At 31.2% G+C, this 19,561-nt stretch overlaps 1 non-coding gene across 1 annotated transcript; it reads left to right on the top strand.

Moving 5' to 3' along the window:
• Positions 1-528: 528 nt before the first annotated feature.
• On the top strand, positions 529-635 carry LOC111719533. Its single transcript, XR_002769646.1, has one exon. It is a non-coding gene; the product is annotated as a U6 spliceosomal RNA (small nuclear RNA).
• The last annotated feature ends 18,926 nt before the right edge of the window (positions 636-19,561 follow it).

Genomic DNA, 19,561 nt, shown 5'->3' with positions numbered 1-19,561 from the left:
CTCCTTGAATAGAGTACCAGGCTATAAAGTCAAGAAGACTCATTTTCACGCAATCACCTCTAGTCTCAGACACTTACTAGCTCTGTGACCTCTAGGCATGTCATTTGACCCTGAATATCATAGTCTGCTCAATTGTAGAATATACTGGAGATGCAAATGGCCAAGCACTTTAGTTTTTGTTAAGGAAACTCCAAAAGATATCACAAAAAATTGGACATGATAGAACAACACAAATATATGGGCAGTACAGAAAATCTATGCACATTTGCTCTTAAATGACAGGTATAAGTGGGATCCTTCATGAGGATAGCTGACATGATGGCAATCAGTTGTGTCAGAATCTCAAGCTTGTATCCAAAAGATGCTTTTTCAAGAATATTTTCATTTCAACAATTTGAAACAGAAGAGAATTTTACTATATGGGTTTGAAGAAATTTTCAAGAACTAACTTTTGACCTTTATCACTTGAATTGAAGTTTCAGTGATCATGAAAAATAAAAATATGAGACTAAGGAAAAAAAAATGTTGATGCTCACTTCAATAACACATATCATAAAACTGGAATGATACAAAGAAGATTAGTATGACTCCTGAGCAAGGATTACACTCAAATTTGTGAAGCATTCCATTTTTTTTAAAACAAAGTTCTATTTTCAAAAAAAAAATATATATAGAAGAAACTCAAATTAGGTAGTGGTGAAATAATTTGAAATTTAACATGCACATTCCCCCATCCCCCAGCATTATATTCTTTTTCTGGTTTTATGAGCTCACAAAAATATTCTGTACTGAAATCTTAAAAATATTTGATAATGGGAAAATTAATAAAGGAATTTTCTTGAAACAGATTCTTTTTATTCTATTTCTATACAGACAGAAAGAAAAAAATTGGGAATGACTAAGGAGAAGAATAAATGGTTTATAATTCTAAAAATGAACATACACTTTTTATGACAATAGTGATTCTTTAAAAATATTTATACTATTAAAATTCACATTATTGACAAAATAAAAATGATTCAAAGATGCACTAACTTAAATATTCATTGATTTTTTTTTCTGTAACAGAGCAATTCCTAAAATATCTGGTTTGCATTAAATTTTTTGAATTGGACACAATGTGGTCACAAACCACAAACAATACAGCCAAGCGCACTATTGGAGAAATCTTAACTTAATTAGCTTGATTGGCGGTGATGTTAAAATGATGTTTTATTTAAATCTCTTTAAAATAGAAACCCATTGACATGCTATTTGAAGTAGCCACTACATGTTTAAGTACTACTAAATTACAATAAATATTTGGAATGCATAATATTAGTGAATAATAACAGTTTTGAAGGGTGATAGGAAAGTGATTAGATGATTTACTTTGAAGTCTTGAAGACCTAATTTCAGGCATTGCCTTTGACACATGCTATGTGATGGATGAGTTACTTAATCACTCAATACCTCAACTTTCTTTAAGTTACATTTGAACTTTTCACAATAAACTTTTCAAGACCCTCAAAGTATCATACAATTCTGTCATACTGACCAAATTGATATTCCTTGCACAAAAATACTTCATATCCTGACTTGGCTTTCTCCGAAACTAGAATGTTCTTTCTTCCAACCTCAATCTTAGAATCTTTAACCTTTGTTAAGATGAAATGTTTACTTGTATCACCATCTCATCCTATACTCCAGCTGCCAGTTCTTTCTTCACTGAAAATATTTTTCCATATACTTTGCATTTATTTTAAATATATCAATTTACATTTCTTTGAGGGCAGAAACTATTTTTGCCTTACCCCCTCATATTTCCAATGTTTAGCACAGTACATAGCACATATTAATCACTTAATAATTTCTTGTTGATTAATGTTGAGCAGTGCTTCAGATATCATCTTTATAGAACAACTTCTTGTAGTTCTTAGGTCTCTAGCAACTTTTTCCACATAATTTTGAAAGGTCATCACTGATATTGGATCAGCAACCTTGTTATCACATTTGCTAGGTTCCAGTCCTGGTGACTTGAACTCATTGAAAGTAAGAGAAGTAAAGCCAATATATAAATCAAACTCAGAGCTCAGAAACAATAACTCTAATCTTACCAATATTATTCCCAATTTTTGTCTCTCTATTTCAACAGATATAATCCTGCTAATTGAGATATGAATTCAGTATTAAAACATATTTTCATTTGCATAAAAATTAAAATATTTCTAATTCTTAGCCATTTTGAAACAATAATTTTAGATAATGAAGTTAGTGGAACACAATATTCTAGAACGTATATTACAAATTGATTTTCATGCTTTCTTCATTTGTGAATATTTTCCCTATGTTTCATGATTTTTACAATTTACTTCCAGAGATATTAGACACTTAAATGAATAGCTTTCCTTATAAAGTATAAAGAACTTCATAAAAACTCATTTTTCATGATGAATAATTATAATAATAAATTTATCAATCTCTTAGGAATATGATTTTTAATATTTTTGTATTATTGCTCCAGAGTTATGTTTTTTATATAAAAACATTTACACTTTATATAAAGTCTTTAAATATATATATTTTCCATACTAGTTTTAATTGATGGAAAATCTTGTTTCATTTTCTACATTTTTATTCCTTGTCAAAATGTGTCTATTTTTCTACGCAAACGAAAGAGTTTTTGCAAAGAACCATTAGCTATTTCCTGCTCTTTTCATTCTCTTTTTGTTGAAGTACTTTCATCTGTATTTTAATCACTGTGTCCCTTATGATATTCCAAGGTTTTTCAATACTTAGAGATTTGAATACTTCCTCCCAGAGCAGCACACTCACTAGATTTCTTATTTCCCCAAAATGTGCTTTCTTGAATTATAATGTGTTATAATCTCTTTCCTCACATCCTATTATGCTCCATTGTGTATTCAGTAGAACAGAAGTTTCTTTACTGTAATATCAAGTCATACATTTCTTGCAATTATAAATATGCTTTCATTGCAGATGAACAAAAAAAAAGAATTAAAAGAGAAAAAAGAAAAAGAAAGAAAAGAAGAGAAAGGGAAAAAAAAATAAAAATTGTGTTTTTAATTCATCAACTCATCAGTTTCTATTGTTTCTACACAGCTAATTATATGAATGTATTGTTGAGTACATTTAAGATTTCTAAAGTAGATTTTAATGGTCAGCCATTATAGAGAGCACAGAGTGGCAAATGCAAGAAATATTTCCAAAAATGTCCTTAGGAGAGCTCCTTTTTACAAGAGATTCATTGAATGCAATACAAAAATTACTGCCATGCAACTTAACTCAATTTATTTACATTTAAAAGTTTTATTATAGCAAGATAGAAGACAGAACACATTTCTAAACTCTCAGGAAAGACTTTGGACACAGAATGATATATACATTGACAGATGCAATGGCTTTTTCAGGACAACTTGCTTAGCTTATTTTTTAATTTTCTTTTTTATTTTGTTTTGTTTTCTTTTGCTTTTTCCAAGGGAGTGTTCAGTTTTGAGAGACAAGGAAGAGAAAGAGATAAAGATAATTTTTTTCTTCAGTCATTTCAGTTATATCTTACTCTTAATGATTCTATTTAGAATTTTCTTGGTAGAGATATAGAAGTAATTTGGCATTTTCTTTTCCAGCTCATTTTCCAAATGAGGAAACTGAGGCAAAAATGTTTTAGTGATTTACCTCAGTTTACATAGCTATAAATTTCTGAGACCAGATTTGAAATCTGGTATTCTCAAGTCTAGGTACAGTAACCTAGGTGCTCAAAGACAGTTAATTGACTGTGTATAAATATATACATATATATATATATATATATATATATATATATGTAAAACAATTATTTTTAAAATCTAACACATTTTCAGCTTAATTTTTGGATTGGTAGTACTTAGAATTCTCTTACAAATTCAATAGTTACTTCCTTTACCTACTCCACTACACATATTGCATTTTGAGAAGCATTCCTGGATATTTAGTCTATATTCATATTTCTCTATCCAACAATTTAGAGAATCCAAAGTATTAGAAGTTAAATTTGCTTTTAAAATTGCTCTTCCACTTTCTGTCACCCAAAGTGACAATATTCTGTTTACATATTGACTCCACACATAAGACTCTGAAATGGCTCTGTGTAGGCAATTCAGTTTAAATTGAGTTTTCTGAGGGATTTTGTATTTCTGCTAATGAAAAGAGCAGCCGACTATGCTGAAAATCCACAGCTTCCTTATCTTTTCACACGAATCAAGTCCGCCATGCACTTCTTTTCTTGAGATCACGAGGGACCACTTTATAAATGGTTTTTCTCAGTTTAGTAACTCAAGTACCTAATACACATGTACAAAGAGAGCACTCTCTTCTCCTTGCCTGGGAAATATCTATTTTTTTTTCTATTTATCCTTTATATGGGGGAAGGGTTAAACCAGTGATTTCATTTGAAGTGGAATAAGAGGGGGAATTTCTTCTTCTATTGAGGAACAGATATAAACCAGCTTTATAACTTAAAGAATGAAAGAGTTTCCTCTGGCTTTGAATGTTTAAATGATTTGCCTAGGGGGTCACACAGGCAGTATATATGTATCAAAGGCAGGGCTTGAATCTGGTTCTTCCTGACTGCAAGACTGGATGCTTTATCCACTTTCTGATAACTGCTTTTCATGACAGAGACAGACAGATAGACAGACAGTCAGACACCTTCTAATACATCAGATTAAAGGAACCCTAATGAGTTAAGAAGGTGAATGCAAAATAAATTAATGTGCAAGTTAAATTCAGGAAATATGTGTCATATGTTTATAAAAATGCTTGAAAAACATATTTAAACAACTTGAATATAAGCTTTCCTAAATTAGACATAAAATTTGAAGTACTTTACCTATTCTTATTTCAAACTTTTTTAAGTACTTACTGAATGCAAAACACTGTGCTAGAGTTAAAATTGGTTTTCCTAAAGTGCAAGTCTGACCATGAAATTAACCAAATCTATCAATTCCATTTCTTCATATTTTCTCTATGATCAAAAAACAAAAAACAAAAAACCTCTGCCATTTAAAGCCCATTGAAAGGCTTTGCCCTTTAATCTTGCCCCTTCCTATTTTCATTCTGTTTATCTTATACTTCCCCATAAACTCTGTCATTCTGTGACACTGATCATCTTGCTATTCTTTAAATCTGATACTCCATCTCATGATTCTGAGTATATTTTCTGACTTTTCTGTATACCTAGAATAATTTCCTTTATCATCTCTTCTTTCTGGCTTCCCTGGCTTGCTTCAAGAATCATCCTATATGCAATTTCTGCAAGAAACCTTTCTTGATCTTCCTTGATTTTAAGGTTTTCCCTCTATTTATTATCTTCAATTCATCCAGTATATATATCTTGTTTGTAAATAGTTGTTTTTATGGTGTGTCCACCATAAGATTTTGATTTTTTTTAAAGCAAATACTGTTGCATTTTTTTTTTTTGTTTTGTTTTGTTTTGTGTCCTTCTTTGTATCTTGAATACTTATCACTGTACCTGGTACATATTAGGGACTGGATGACTGATTCTAAAAACACTGGATTATAAATCAGGCACTTAAAGTTTTTATGTTATATGACTTTGGACATGTCAATAAACTTCTCTGGGCCTCAGTTTCTTCAATTTGTCAGTCATCTTTATGATGGTGATTGTATTGGATAATCTCAGAGGATTCTCAAATTTGTTCTATTATTTTATTTTCTTATCTTCATAGATGAAAATAGAATAGCAGGATAATACAGATACATACATAATTCCCTGAAATAGGAAGTAGCAAAGCAATGTGATAAATGAGGTCTAAAGTATTAGATCAAATTTGATGAAGTACTAAATTGGTATTTGTTCCCTTTCAAACCTTCACAAATTCAAATTTCCAGTAGTTTACGGATGGGAGATTGTCTCAAAGTACTAGAGTTCTTTTAGTTTTTACCATAGCCTAAGTCCTTTCCAGGATCTCTGCATCTGATCTGATCTGCCACTTATCTGAGGCAGAAACCAAAAATGATTTCTTTACCTGACTGCAATAAGCAAAAGAGACACTTATCTTTAAACATATTTGAGGACAAACTAATCTAAACACATTAAAGTGGAGTTCATATAAGTAGGAAGTAAGAACTGCTATGACAGAATAATACAGTTTTTTTTTCCTTTAATTGAAGCCAAGTTACTGATATACCAGAATTACAGAGAGTATTACCATGCCCTATGAGTAACATGATCATGTTTAACATATTTTTTTATTGGCATCTACCTTTGAATCAATAATATTCATTGGGAAAAAAGGTAAATTTGAAGGAAGATGAAGAGAAAGAGAAAGGAGTGATTTCAAAGTTCAAGGATATTGCAAAATTAAGTTTAAATAGGTAGAGTCTATTAGAGAAAGACAGAAAGAGGGAGAGACAGAGACTGAGACAGAAACAGAGACAGAGAGAGAGTACACAAAGGAAAGAGAAAAAGAAAAGGGGGATGAGAGATAGGGAGATTGAGAAGAAGGAATAGAAAAACAGTAGAAAGAATATCTAAGTACTTCCTCTCATAAAAAAGTCTAATGAGGAGAAGCAAGACATAATAAACAATAATAAATGCTGCATTCTTAATGCAAAAAAAAAAATAAAGGTTCTATTTCTTACAAGTACACCACTTCCTAGCTATCTTTACAATGTAATTTTTTTTTTTTTGCATTAAGAATGCTCTCTTTGAGACTTACAGGAACTGATGCTAAGTGAAATAAATAGAACCAAGAGATCATTATATATGACTAAAGCAAGATTATATGATGATCAATTCTGATGGACATAGCTCTCATCAACAATGAGATGATTAAGGCCAGTTCCAATGGTCTTGTGATGAAGAGACTCATCTGTACCCAGAGAAAGGACACAGGGAAATTAATGTGGATCACAACATAGTATTTTCACTCTTTTTGTTGTAGTTTGCTTGTATTTTTTTTCTCATTTTGTTTACTTTTTGATCTGATTTTTCTTATGCAGCATGATATTTGTGGAAATATGTGTAAAAGAATTGAACATTTAACATATGTTGCATTGCTTATTGTCTAGGGGAGGTGTTTGGGGAAGGGAAAGAAAAAATTAGAACACAAGATTTTGTAAGGGTGAATGTTGAAAATTATCCATGTATATATTTTGAAAATAAAAAGCTTTAATTAAAAAAAAGAATACTCTTTTTCCTTCCAAATTTCAAATCAAGGATGTCAGTGATTCAGTGCAATTATATTGTTATAGGAAAGATGAAAAGATATAGCATCATGATGCATCATCATAGTGAACAATTAATAAAATACTTCCATATTTTCAGTATCAATAATTCCAATGATGTGGCTTTTTATTCTTTCATTTTAAACCTCAAACCTTCTCTAATTTTATATAGTTGGTTTGTTATAGATACTGAAGCTAGAAATATTCTCATCATTCAGCTACTCTTATGATACTCTCTCTAAGCTTAATTAGGCTGTTCTCAAATGCCAAGAATAAAGTTCACATCTGGGCCTCATTTCAGGCCTTTTCTCCTTGGCAAGATTGATAATTCTTCCTCAAATTCATAATCATAGGAGGCATTAGTGTAAGATTTTAAAATGAAGGAGATCCTATGACATATCTTTAGAATATCTTATCATCAAAATCTTTTCATGCATTAGTCTAATACATTTTTTGGCTAAAATACTAGTTGTACCAACATTGTTTTGCATTTAAATGATTTACATGGTCACAAAGAATTACTTAATGAGTAAGTTCCCTGTATCATTACTGATGTACCTTTACCCTGAAATTTAAGGAGAAATTTAAAGTATCATATAGTATGATTTGCCTAAGATGATTCAGCATAAATTTAAGAGAACAAGAATTTTCTGAAGTTAAGGCTTAGCTCTCTATCCACTATGCCAACCTATATGTTGTGGGCACAACAATTTATATTTGATTTTTCTACTTATAGGATTATCAGTCATATGAAATCTCATTATTATTATCTTAGAAAATTGTTATCCTTATCTTTAAAATATCCAGGCCAAACCATGTCAACATTTGAGGTAAAATGCACACTAAGCCTTCTGTATTATACTATATTGCATTATCAATACAGAACTTTTTTCCTGGAAAAATCCCCCTTATCACTCATAAAATTTTAAACCCATAATTTCAAAATCATTTGAATACCATCATAAATAATCACTAGCATACAATTACATTGTATAACTAAGGGAAACATGCAACATTGATTTACAAAGTGTTAAAAAGATCTTGCTTATTTGCTCCAGGGATAGACGTTTTTAAAAAAGGGAGGGGAGAAACACTAGCTCATTAAATTGCCTTGCATCTAAAAGAAGAAACATCTGCTAAAACTCTGAGCAATCTGATGACTAGAATTAGCTAGGGAGACAAAGAATAAGAAGTGTGTTTCATTTTATCTTGTTTTTAGTAATGGGAGGTCATGCTCCACAGTAGGATTTTGTGAGAAATAATGCTTAAATGTATATTGCCTTGGTAGCATGTATTGATGGAAAAAAAAAAAAAAATGGCCTAAGATAGTTATTGTGTAGCTTTTATCAGCATATGTGCTAACACATAATTAAGCTGGTTATTTTCCCTCCTTATTTACCTTATTTACATTTGAATGCATTTTGGCTTTTAGGTTATTTGCAAATTCGTTTTAAATCAGAGAAAAGTGCCTTAGCAATTTATGCAACTCTATCACCTACTATCTTTTTAAACACAATTGAAAAATCTACATAGATCAAAAAAGTTTGCAATTTCATAAAGTTGACTTCATTAAATAGTATAATATATTGGTAATGTAGTTGCCTCTCAATTTAGGAAAACATATGTAATGATATGACAAATCTTAAAATTAGCTATCTTCTTTTCTTTTAATTCAGATATTACTTACCACAGATGACTTTATGCAGGACACTGTTTTGAGCATTAGACATATTCTGGGACATAATTGTATCTCATTGAACTGGATCCTTCCTCAGCTAGAGCAGATCATCATTTCCCTTTGATCTCTCATTCTTGTTTGTCTCTTACCTAAATCACTCCACTTAGTGTATGCTGGTGGTTGGGTGGGAAAGGAAAGATTTTCTAGATATTGGTTATTGTCATAATTTTTCACATGACCAGTCGACTTTCCTCTCAGATTATATTCATGACATTTATACAATTTCTTTTCAATTCCTCATTGCTAAGGCATTGTAGCCTCCCCATATCAATCATGTGCCTCTTTCTTAACCACTGGGTCACCCTCAGTTATAATTTTCTAGGGATTATACAGATATATAGAATAATAATAATAATAATAAAGCTCTTTCTTTTTATTCAAAGAGTTTACAGTAGTGTAAAGGTAAAAAGGATTTCAAGCAATTGAGTGGAAATCACTAACATGAGTTATATTATTAACATCTTAAGAGAACTCAAAAAGAAAATATTGAAAAACTAAAAGTGGTAGAGAAACATATCTAACTGAGTAAGTCATGGAAGAATTTGTGAAAAATCTTGCACCTGAAATGTTGACAGAAAGAAAAATATTTTAACATGCAGAGTTTTGGGTGGAATCCACAGAGAATATCTGATGCAATTTGAGCAAATATAGAGAAAGAAGGACAATACTGAAGAAAAATAAACTCTTTATCTTCTTGTGATTAAAAAAAAGTTTCATGAAGTACATGAAGTGTGGGTAGTGTTGATGAGGTTAGGTGCAGAGCACAGAGTTGTGGGAACACCTTCTGGTTGGTGTAGGATTTCATAAATGAATTTATGAACCTGAAAAGTTAAATAGGCAAAATAAGTTTATTGGCACTTGGCATTGGGGAAGTTAGCTTTTGCTAGGAAGACTGACTTCCAAGTGGCAAGGTTCCAGCAGAGAGATAAAGGTCTAACAGAGAAGTCCTAACAAAAAGGTAAAGAAGGGTAAGGTCCTGTTAGGGAAATGGATGAGAGAGACAAAGAAAGATTAGCGCTGAAAAAGAGAATGTCTTTTCAGAGGATAGAGAGTCCCCCACAGGTAGCTATGCCTTCAAGGGAGGTCCTTTAGCTTGGCATGATTCCTGCTTTTAGGTCTTTTGTAAGGAACTGAGCTGAAGCAAGTTTTTTTATATGGGTAGCTCTTAGTGGGAGCTGGGAGCAGTTTGATTTGAAATCAGAATAGAGAATCTTTGAATTGAATGAGTGTCCCTGGACTAATCTCCAACTCAATAAAGGTCAATATCTAGATCTCCAGCTTGGGTTAGTAGGAGTGGTCCTGGACTCAACTAGTCCCAGGCAGATAACAAAATAAAACCACTTATATTGATTCCCTGGGGCAGGTTTCTCAGGAGAGAGCTTCTCTGAGGGAGTTTCTCAAGCATTCCCCTCAAAGTCCGAGAAAGAGAAAGTAAGTGAGAGAGAGTTTCAGGCCCCCCTGGTCATTTCCATGTAAAGATATGTTTAATGCGTAGGAATTAGGGAGTGAGATAGCCAGAATACTCTATTTAGGAGAATTAGCTTTAGAACTTTTTATTTACAGCTTTTATATTAGAAAAGAAAGATACAGAAGGACTACAGTCAGGAAAATCAGTTAGAATGTTTTTTAGGAGAAAGACAATAAACTAAGATATAGACACTTGTGGAACAGAAAGAAGAGAATCAATGAAAGAAATTGAGAGCATAATTTATATCTAAGGATAGAAGACAGGTTAACTATAGGAATGGCATTTAAATAGATAATGACTTTAAACTGAGGTAAAGAGTTTAGGGTAAAAATAACAATTATTTATATGCATTCTGGGTTTAAATACAGGCAGGAATCTAGTTGGAAACATATAGCAGGTAGCTGGAAATGCATTTGAGGCTCACCACTATCTGTTTTAAATGTGCTTACTAACTCAGTTTTCTTAGCTGCAAAAAGAGTAAAACTATATTACCCTAGTGGCCACTTTTGGCTCGATGTATGATTCTGTGAATCTAACTCAGGTGGATAGACAGAAAACCTTGACATTATTTGAAAATATAAAAGCTACTGGCTCTTTTTAAATGATGAGCAATATAAATATTTTTTTTTAGCTAAAATTGTATATTTATAACATTTTGGAGTTGGTCCCTTCTGAGATAATTCAAAATCTCTCATTTTATAATTGAGTAAACTAAGAACCCCCAAAAGTTATCAGGTCTGGCAAGGTCACAATATTAGTTAAGAATAGAGCTAGTGCTGGAACTCAACACAAATTTCCTGATGCCCATACTAATACTTTATCTATTGTATCATATTGTAGGAGAAGGGTTATTGTTATTGTTTGTTCTTCACTCTCACAAAGGACCATGAGCTCAAGGAGATAATGCTATGACATGCAAATGAATTGAATTTAGATAAGGCAGAGCTGTGCAAAGTCACCAGTCTCACTTTCTCCTCCAGAGCCATCTGAGTCCAGTAAAGATCTATACTATAGTAGTATTTTTCCAATGAAGGATGTATATGGAAATGTCTCTTGTGTTTAATTAAGAATAAAATAAATAAATAAAATATACACATTGGTGCTTCTGCTTATAGAAGAAAAAGGGAGATTAAAAAGGGAAAAAAGAAAAAGTCAATAAAGGTTTATAAATTATTTGTGGAGATTTTTTAATAGCTTTTTTTTTTATTTTTCTAAATATATGCAAAGATAATTTTCAACATTCAGCTTTGCATTTTTTTTCTCCCTTCCTCCTAATCCCTCCCATAGATAGCAAGCAATCCAATTAAACATGTGAAATTATTCTAAACCTATTTCTATATTTGTGTTGATCCACAATAAAAATCAGATCAAAATGTGAAAGAAATAAGTATAAGAAAAAAACAAGCAAAGAAACAACAGCAACAACAAAATGAAAATACTACTATGCTTTAATCCACATTCAGTCTCCATAGTTCTCTCTCTGGATGAGGATGACTCTTTCCATCACAAGTATATTAGAATTGTGAATCCCCTGATTGTAGAAAAAAGCCAAATCTGCTGATGACATAAACTTGTTATTGCTGTGTACAATGTTCTCTTGGTTCTACTCACTATACTTGGCATTAGTTCATGCAAGTCTTTCCAGGCTTTCCAATCTGCTTGTTGTTTCTCATAGAGGAATAAATTCCATTATTTCATATACCATAACTCATTCAACCATTTCCCAACTGATAGACATCCCCTCACTTTCCAGTTCCATGCCACTACAAAAAATGCTACTACAAATATTTTGCACATGTGGATCTGTTTCCATTTTTTATGATCTCTTTGGGAAACAAACCCAGTAGAGACATAGTTGAATCATAGAGTTTGGATAGTTTTATAGCCCTTTGGGCATAGTTCTAAATTGCTCTCCAGAATGGTTGGATCAATTCACAACTCTACCAACAATGATTTAATGTTCTAGTTTGTAAATCCATCTGGCACTGGGGATTTTTTTCTTAAGAAGTTCATTAATGATCCTCAGCAATGAGAGCAACCAAATCATTTCCAATGGAGCAGTAATGAACCAAACCAGCTACACCCAGCGAAAGAACTCTGGGAGATGACTAAAAACCATTACATTGAATTCCCAATCTCTATATTTTTGCCCACCTGCATTTTTGATTTCCTTCACAAGCTAATTGTACAATATTTCAGAGTCTGATTCTATTTGTACAGCAAAATAATAGTTTGGTCATGTATACTTATTGTGTCTCTAATTTATATTTTAATATATTTAAAATCTAGTGGTCATCCTGCCGTCTGTGGGAGGGAGTGGGGGGTAAGAGGGGAAAAATTGGAACAAGAGCTTTGGCAATTGTCAATGCTGTAAAGTTACCGATACATATAACCTGTAAATAAAAAGGCTATTAAATAAATTTAAAAAAAAAGAAGTTCATTAATGGCTTGTTTAATTTCTTTTTCTAAAATGTGACCCTTTCAATAATTTATTTCCTCATCTGTTAATCTGGGCAATTTATATTTTTATAAGTATTCATCTTTTTATTTAAATTATTCAATTGGGCAAAATAGCTCCTAATTATTGCTTTAATTTCCTCTTTATTGGTGATTTTTTTTTTCATTTTTGGTATTGGTAATTTGCTTTTGTTCTTTCCTTTTACTAATCAAATTAACCAAAGTTTTATCTATTTTGATTTTTTTTCATAAAACCAACTCTTAGTTTTGTTTATTAGCTTAATAGTTTTTGTTTCAATTTTACTTATTTGTCCTTTGATTTTCAGAATTTTGAATTTTGTATTTAACTGTGAGGTTTTAATTTGTTCATTTTCTAGCTTTTTTAGTTTCATGCCCAATTTATTGATCTACTCTTTCTCTATTTTATTCAAGTAAGCATCTAGTGATATAAAATTTATCTTAATAACTTCTTAGTCAGCCTGCCATAAGTTTGGTATGCTATCTCATATTGTTATTTTCTTTGATGAAAAATATTGTTTATATTATTTGTTGTTTAAACCACTCATTCTTTAGAATTAGATATTTAGTTTCCAAATGCTTTTTGGTCTATTTTTTCTGGCTCTTTATTACACATAATTTTATTGCATCATGATCTGAAAAGGATGCATTTACTTTTCTGCCTTTCTGCATTTGTGAGATTGTTATATACCCTATCATTTGGTCAATTTTTGTATACTTGGCATGTACCATTGAGTGAAAGGTATATTCCTTTCTCTATTCAATTTTCTGCAAAGGTCTACCGTATTTAACTTTTTCTAGAATTCTATTAACCCTTTTAAATTCTTGTTTATTTTGTGGTGACATTTATCTTGTGAAAGAGGGAGATTGAGATTGCTCACTAATATAGTTTTACTATCTATTACTTCTTGAAGCTCTTTTAACTTCTCCTCTAGGAACTTGGATACTGTCACCCTTAGTGCATATATGTTTAGTACTGATATTTCTTCATTGTCTATGGTACCCTTTAACAAGATATACTTTCCTTCCTTATCTCTTTTAATTAAATCTTTGTTTTCTTTTACTTGACCTGAGATCAGGACCTCTATTCCTGCTGTTTTATTTTTTTTTACTTCAGCTAAAGCATAATAGATTCTGCTCCACCTTTTATCTTTACTTAGTATTTATCTCTGCTTCAAATGTATTCCTTGTAAACAACATATTGAAGTATTATTGATTTTAATTCAGTCTGCTATCTGCTTCTGTTTGATGGGAGAATTGATCCTATTCATATTAACAACTCATGGAGACTTGCAAGTCATATAAAGCCTGTGGTCTTAGAAACTTGCTTAGGTTACTGAGACATTAAGCCATTTGCCCATAGACATCCCATAAACACACTGTTAGTAGATGGCTATTGCAGATCTTCAACTAAAGTGTTTTTGTTGTTGTTTTTTGGTACTTTACTGACTCAAATTTTCTTTTGGTAATAACAATAAGCACAGAAACATCATTCCCATAATTTTCAGTCAATTATATACTTGTAAAGATGTGGTTTGTTTCAGAAAATTGTCTATAAGAGTCCATCCATTCCCTTTGCATATTATAAAAGAGTCAAGGACTCTCTTGGTATGTAAATAAGTTAATATCAAAAATTTTATAGAAATGTATATATAACTACATAGATCATTTTTTGCTAATCTCTCACTCATTAGTTTTGTATGATAACATTCAATACACTAACTTCGTAAAATTCAGAAGTACCATGAAAACTGTTATAAGAGACGTATATAACCAAAAGAGGGCGCCAATCACAAAGAGAAAAGTGAGGGATAATCAATGCTAAGAGATCTAGAGAAAAACCCCTATTTTATTAGTGGGTCTCATGAGAGGGATTCATTGGAGGATGTAAAAACAGATTAAGTAAGGTCTCAATCTTTATCAGTAAACAAAATACCAACACTGATGAGTTCAAAATCTTGTAAAGTATTTAAATTTTGAAGAAATACTATCTATAGTTTCTTTGAATCCTTTCATATATTTCTTTGAAATATATTGAAAATCAATCCCTCAATGTTGTGAAAAACATATTAAATCCATCACATATTTCTTTGTATATAATTTATCTATTACAGCTATTTTTCTTTCTTTTTTAAATAACATTTTTTTCAATTAACAAAAATCTATTTTCTCCTTCCTACTTCCCATCTCGCACTGAAAATAAAACAAAGAAAATAATTGTTAGCATTATGCATAGTCAAGCAAAATAAATTACTATATCGGTCATATTCAAAAAAATATATGTCTATTCTATACCTTGAGTTCTTGACTCTCAGTCAAGAAATAGGAAGCATTTCTCTAAACGAGTTCTCTGGAATCATGGTTGGTTGTCATTATGATCTGAGTTCATAAGTCTTTCAGTTGTTTCCTTTTACAACATTTTTGTTCCTGTATAAATTGTTCTACTAATTCTGTTCATGTCACATGTCACATGTCATGGGCCACATCATACAAGTCTTCCTAGTTTGTTTTGAAATCATCAGTTTCACCATTTCTTTGCTTAAATATAGAAAAAAAAAGTTATGTTTAAAATTCAACTTAAGCCTTAAATTCAATTTAAATATTACCACCTTCTGTTTTATGATCACAAATTTCAAAGTTAGACTGCAATATACTTCACACATAGATATATTTAGAGAAATTACAAATAAGGATGGATTTGTTGATGTAAACAAATTCCATTCATTTGTACCAAGGACATGAGATATTTCACTAGGTCAGCCCATTAACAAATACTTTTAGTTTCTGATTAAATATTGCTTTTAATGAAAACTTAAAAATGCTAAGTTGATGACATCTGATTAATATGAAGGGACTCATAGAAACATTACCAATAATCATCCTGAAACACAAAGAAAGAAATCCAAACATTGCCTTACAAAGTATGCTTAAGGGGTTAATAATATGCTTGTTCATGATTATCATCATGGCACAAGCTGCCAGGATCACTCTTCTACTGCATTCCCCATTACCAGCCTCCTGCTTTACTCTGGGTGAAGTCATATTCTAATGACCTTAGCAAAAGTTTCCCTTTTACTGAGCCCACAATTCCAATTCTGGAAGCAGAATTTGAATCAGAGGAATGTGTTTCCTTCTATTTGTTATGATGCTCTAAAATAAAAGACTCCCAACCTTTCATTCTCTCTTCTCTCTCTATGTCTCCTCCACCTGAAAATATGTAACTTTGAACTAGTCACAACCTCTGTCTTCCTCAACTGCAAAATAGAGATAACAAAAGAAGAGTTGTAGTGGAGTTTAAATGAGATAATGTTTATCAACTGTTGGAACATAGCAACTAGATTATTAGCTCCACATAAAAACCCGAAATCCTCTGCCTTCTATAAAATTTGCCCCTTATCCTAATATCCCTATTTTATTCATAGTAACACCATTTAACTAAATTACTGTAGTTTTGAGATCTTGGCATAATCTTTGCCATTTTTTTTTTACTTACCATATCAATCTTAACCAATTAGTGGCTGTATTTTTACTTATTTTTTATAATATTTTGGTTTCTTTTTCTCTTCTTTGCATTCTTATTTTCACCATCTTCAGGCATTTATTGTTTTTGATATGTTTAATTTAAGTGGTCTCACAAATCAGAATTCTTAACCTGGGCACAGTAGGGAGGCATTGCACTTATGTGAATGTGTAATATTTAGATAATGTTATATCAATATAATTTATTTCCTTATAGATATTTTATTAATTTGAAAAGTTCTATTTTTTGAGAAATGGTCCTCAAGATTTCATGAAGTTCTCATATACAGTTAAGAAACTCTGCTATAGTCTGGTGCCTGTTCTAATCCATGCTATACCTTGCTACCAATGTACATATCCTAACATACAACTCTGATCATATCACTGATATAACCAAAACACTTTCAATAGCTCCCCCAAAGAGAGTAAGGAGTAATCTAAAATCTCCTTTGTCTGGCATTTATAATTCTCCGTTAAATGGAAAAATTCACAAAATTTAATAAAATAGATTAGATTTTAATAAAATATAGATCATCTTATTTGTAAATGTTAAATATTATTTCCTGAACCTTTGGGGAAAGTGAAATTTAGATTTGAAGCAAATAAATCCAGGTTTCTTTTAACACATTTCTCCAGGCAATCTAGAGCACTTACTATTTCCTGCCCTTGTCCCACCTTTTTGACCAATTGTGCATTTTATTCACATTGCTCTTTCTTTATTCAGTGCTTTCTCTGCCAACTCCCATTGTAAAAATTCTTCCATTTTCTAAAGCTCAAATCCAATGACACTTTTTTTTTTTTTAATATTCTGGTACAAGAAGTAATCTTTCCTTCATTTAATTTCTTAAAGTACATGATATTTCTGTTACACTTATGTTATTTTATTTTAAAATATATTTGTAGGCCTACCTTAGAGGTACTTAAAGGCAGGGTTCCACATTAGATTTATCTGATTCACTTCTGTATTTCTAATACCCAGTAAGCTTTAGAGAGTAAGTAAGTAATGGCTAAATTGAACATAGTTTAATCCAAACATTTTATAAATAAGGTAAACTGATGCCTGGAGAGGTGAATGTATATTTTAAATTTACTTTCTTGTGTATATTTTTCTCATCCCCCAAAATGTAAGCTCCTTATAAGAAAATACTTTTCTTTCTTTCTTTCTTTCTTTCTTTCTTTCTTTCTTTCTTTCTTTCTTTCTTTCTTTTTTCTTTCTTTCTCTTTTTTTTTTTAATATGTATTTTAAAACCTTAAAGAGATTTTGGTATTTGATAGGTGTCTTAACAAATGTTCTTTGCCTGATTGCTTGATTCAGTAATACTATCAAACCTCAAGAGTGCATGAAAGAACCAGAAGTAGAGCTGTATTCACCTAAACATCCAGGATTCCTTGTAATGTCATACAACAGAAATTTATTCAGGAAAATATTTTTTCATTTTTTGCTTGTATGCTTGATCCCATTTTATCTTAGAAACATTATCTGTCATGGATTGAATAATTACTGATTTTCATACAGTCATTATGGTTTGAAAGAAAAACAACAACAACACAACAGTGCAGTGGATAGAACACCAGCCTGAAGTCAGGAGGACCTGAGTTCAAATCCGACCTCAGACATTTAACACTTCCTAGCTGTGAGTGTTAAGCAAGTCACTTAACTACAATTGCCAGAGTAAAAATAAAGCAAATAAATACAAATTAAAAAAAAAATCACCAGAACAAACATTTTTAGCATCTAATTTGCTTTTTATAATCTCCCTGGGAAATTTGTTGCATAGATTTATTTATTTTTTTTTTTTGCAGTGACTTTTAGAAGTGAAGTACCTATATCCTGGTAAAGGCATTTTAGCAGATGAGCTAAACCAGATTAAAGGTAGTCACCAAGTCTCAAACCCATTAGGTCTCCAAACTCTCCATGAATTAGGGGAATGTCTGTCCCAAGGAGGTAAAGATTTTCCCCAGTGGAATGAGCAGATTAAAACAATTTGTCCCAAAGGCTTAGAATGTGATTGAAGTAAACTCTATGGAATACTTAGAGCTTGGTAAAACATCAAAGATGCTAAGATCATCTATTGCATCTTAGGTCATCATATTGATTTTCGTCTTACCATTGGACTTTGATGACTTTGGAAGAAAGAGGAAAGCTAATGACTTTATATAATTCTGGCTTACAAATCCAATTTATGCACAAGTCCAAGACATGACCCCAAAAGGTCAGTAGACCTCTTAGAAAACAAAGGACACAGAACAATAGCAACAACACCAAAGAAAAGTGAGTTGGAGACTAGGTGATTTGTCCTAGGATAACCACATAAATATGTCAGAACCAACACTTGTATACAGTTCCACTAAATCCAAACAAAGGACATTTCCACTATACCACAACTGATTTCCAATAAAAACAAAGAGCTTTTCTTTTGATACCTATTTTTTGTCTTGAAATTTGACAAAAAGTAATGTTCTAAATATTCCTCTATCATTAGAAGTCCAAATTTGATAATTGTCTTAAACATTGCATGAACAATCATACTCCGAAAACCTTTCCCAGATTAATAACAAAGTTAAATGACTAAATTTTGCAGGAAATAAATAACATATGAGTACAATAAAAACTCATGCTCCTGTTTTAGTTGCAATTTCCACCTAAAAATGTTTTTTGCAGAATGATTTTTAAATTGTGTAAGGCATTTTTAAATATATTGCATTTTATCCTTAAAATCAGGTTGAGCAATTGTATTTCTAAAAATATATGTGGGAGGATATATTCTTGCCTAAAAGAAAAGGGTTGGTGTGGTCCTATGTGGAGGAAGATATGATTTACTAAAGTTCTTTCAAGTACTAAAATGTTTAGAATCAGTAAGTAACACTTTATATGCCTTGATAGGTTTTAAATCAATAGAGGTAGTGTTTCTTCAAATCTAAAGATAGTTATCTTCAAAAAGAGTGAAATAAACATCAATGGTCATAGGGTTTTATTTTAGCACTCTATTTTATACAATAACTAATAAAGACTACTTAAAATTTATTTTTCCCAAATCTTTCAGTTTTTCCAATTACCTGTAAAATTAGGTTTAGCATTCTGTATTTTAAATTTTTAGTTCAAATTCTCTCCTACATTATTTACCTTACTTCTC

The sequence above is a fragment of the Sarcophilus harrisii genome, chromosome 1 (assembly GCF_902635505.1).
Source record: "Sarcophilus harrisii chromosome 1, mSarHar1.11, whole genome shotgun sequence".
Lineage (NCBI taxonomy): Eukaryota > Metazoa > Chordata > Mammalia > Dasyuromorphia > Dasyuridae > Sarcophilus > Sarcophilus harrisii.
Note: the sequence above shows the minus strand (reverse complement) of the source record. Positions and strands in the feature narration are given on the sequence as shown.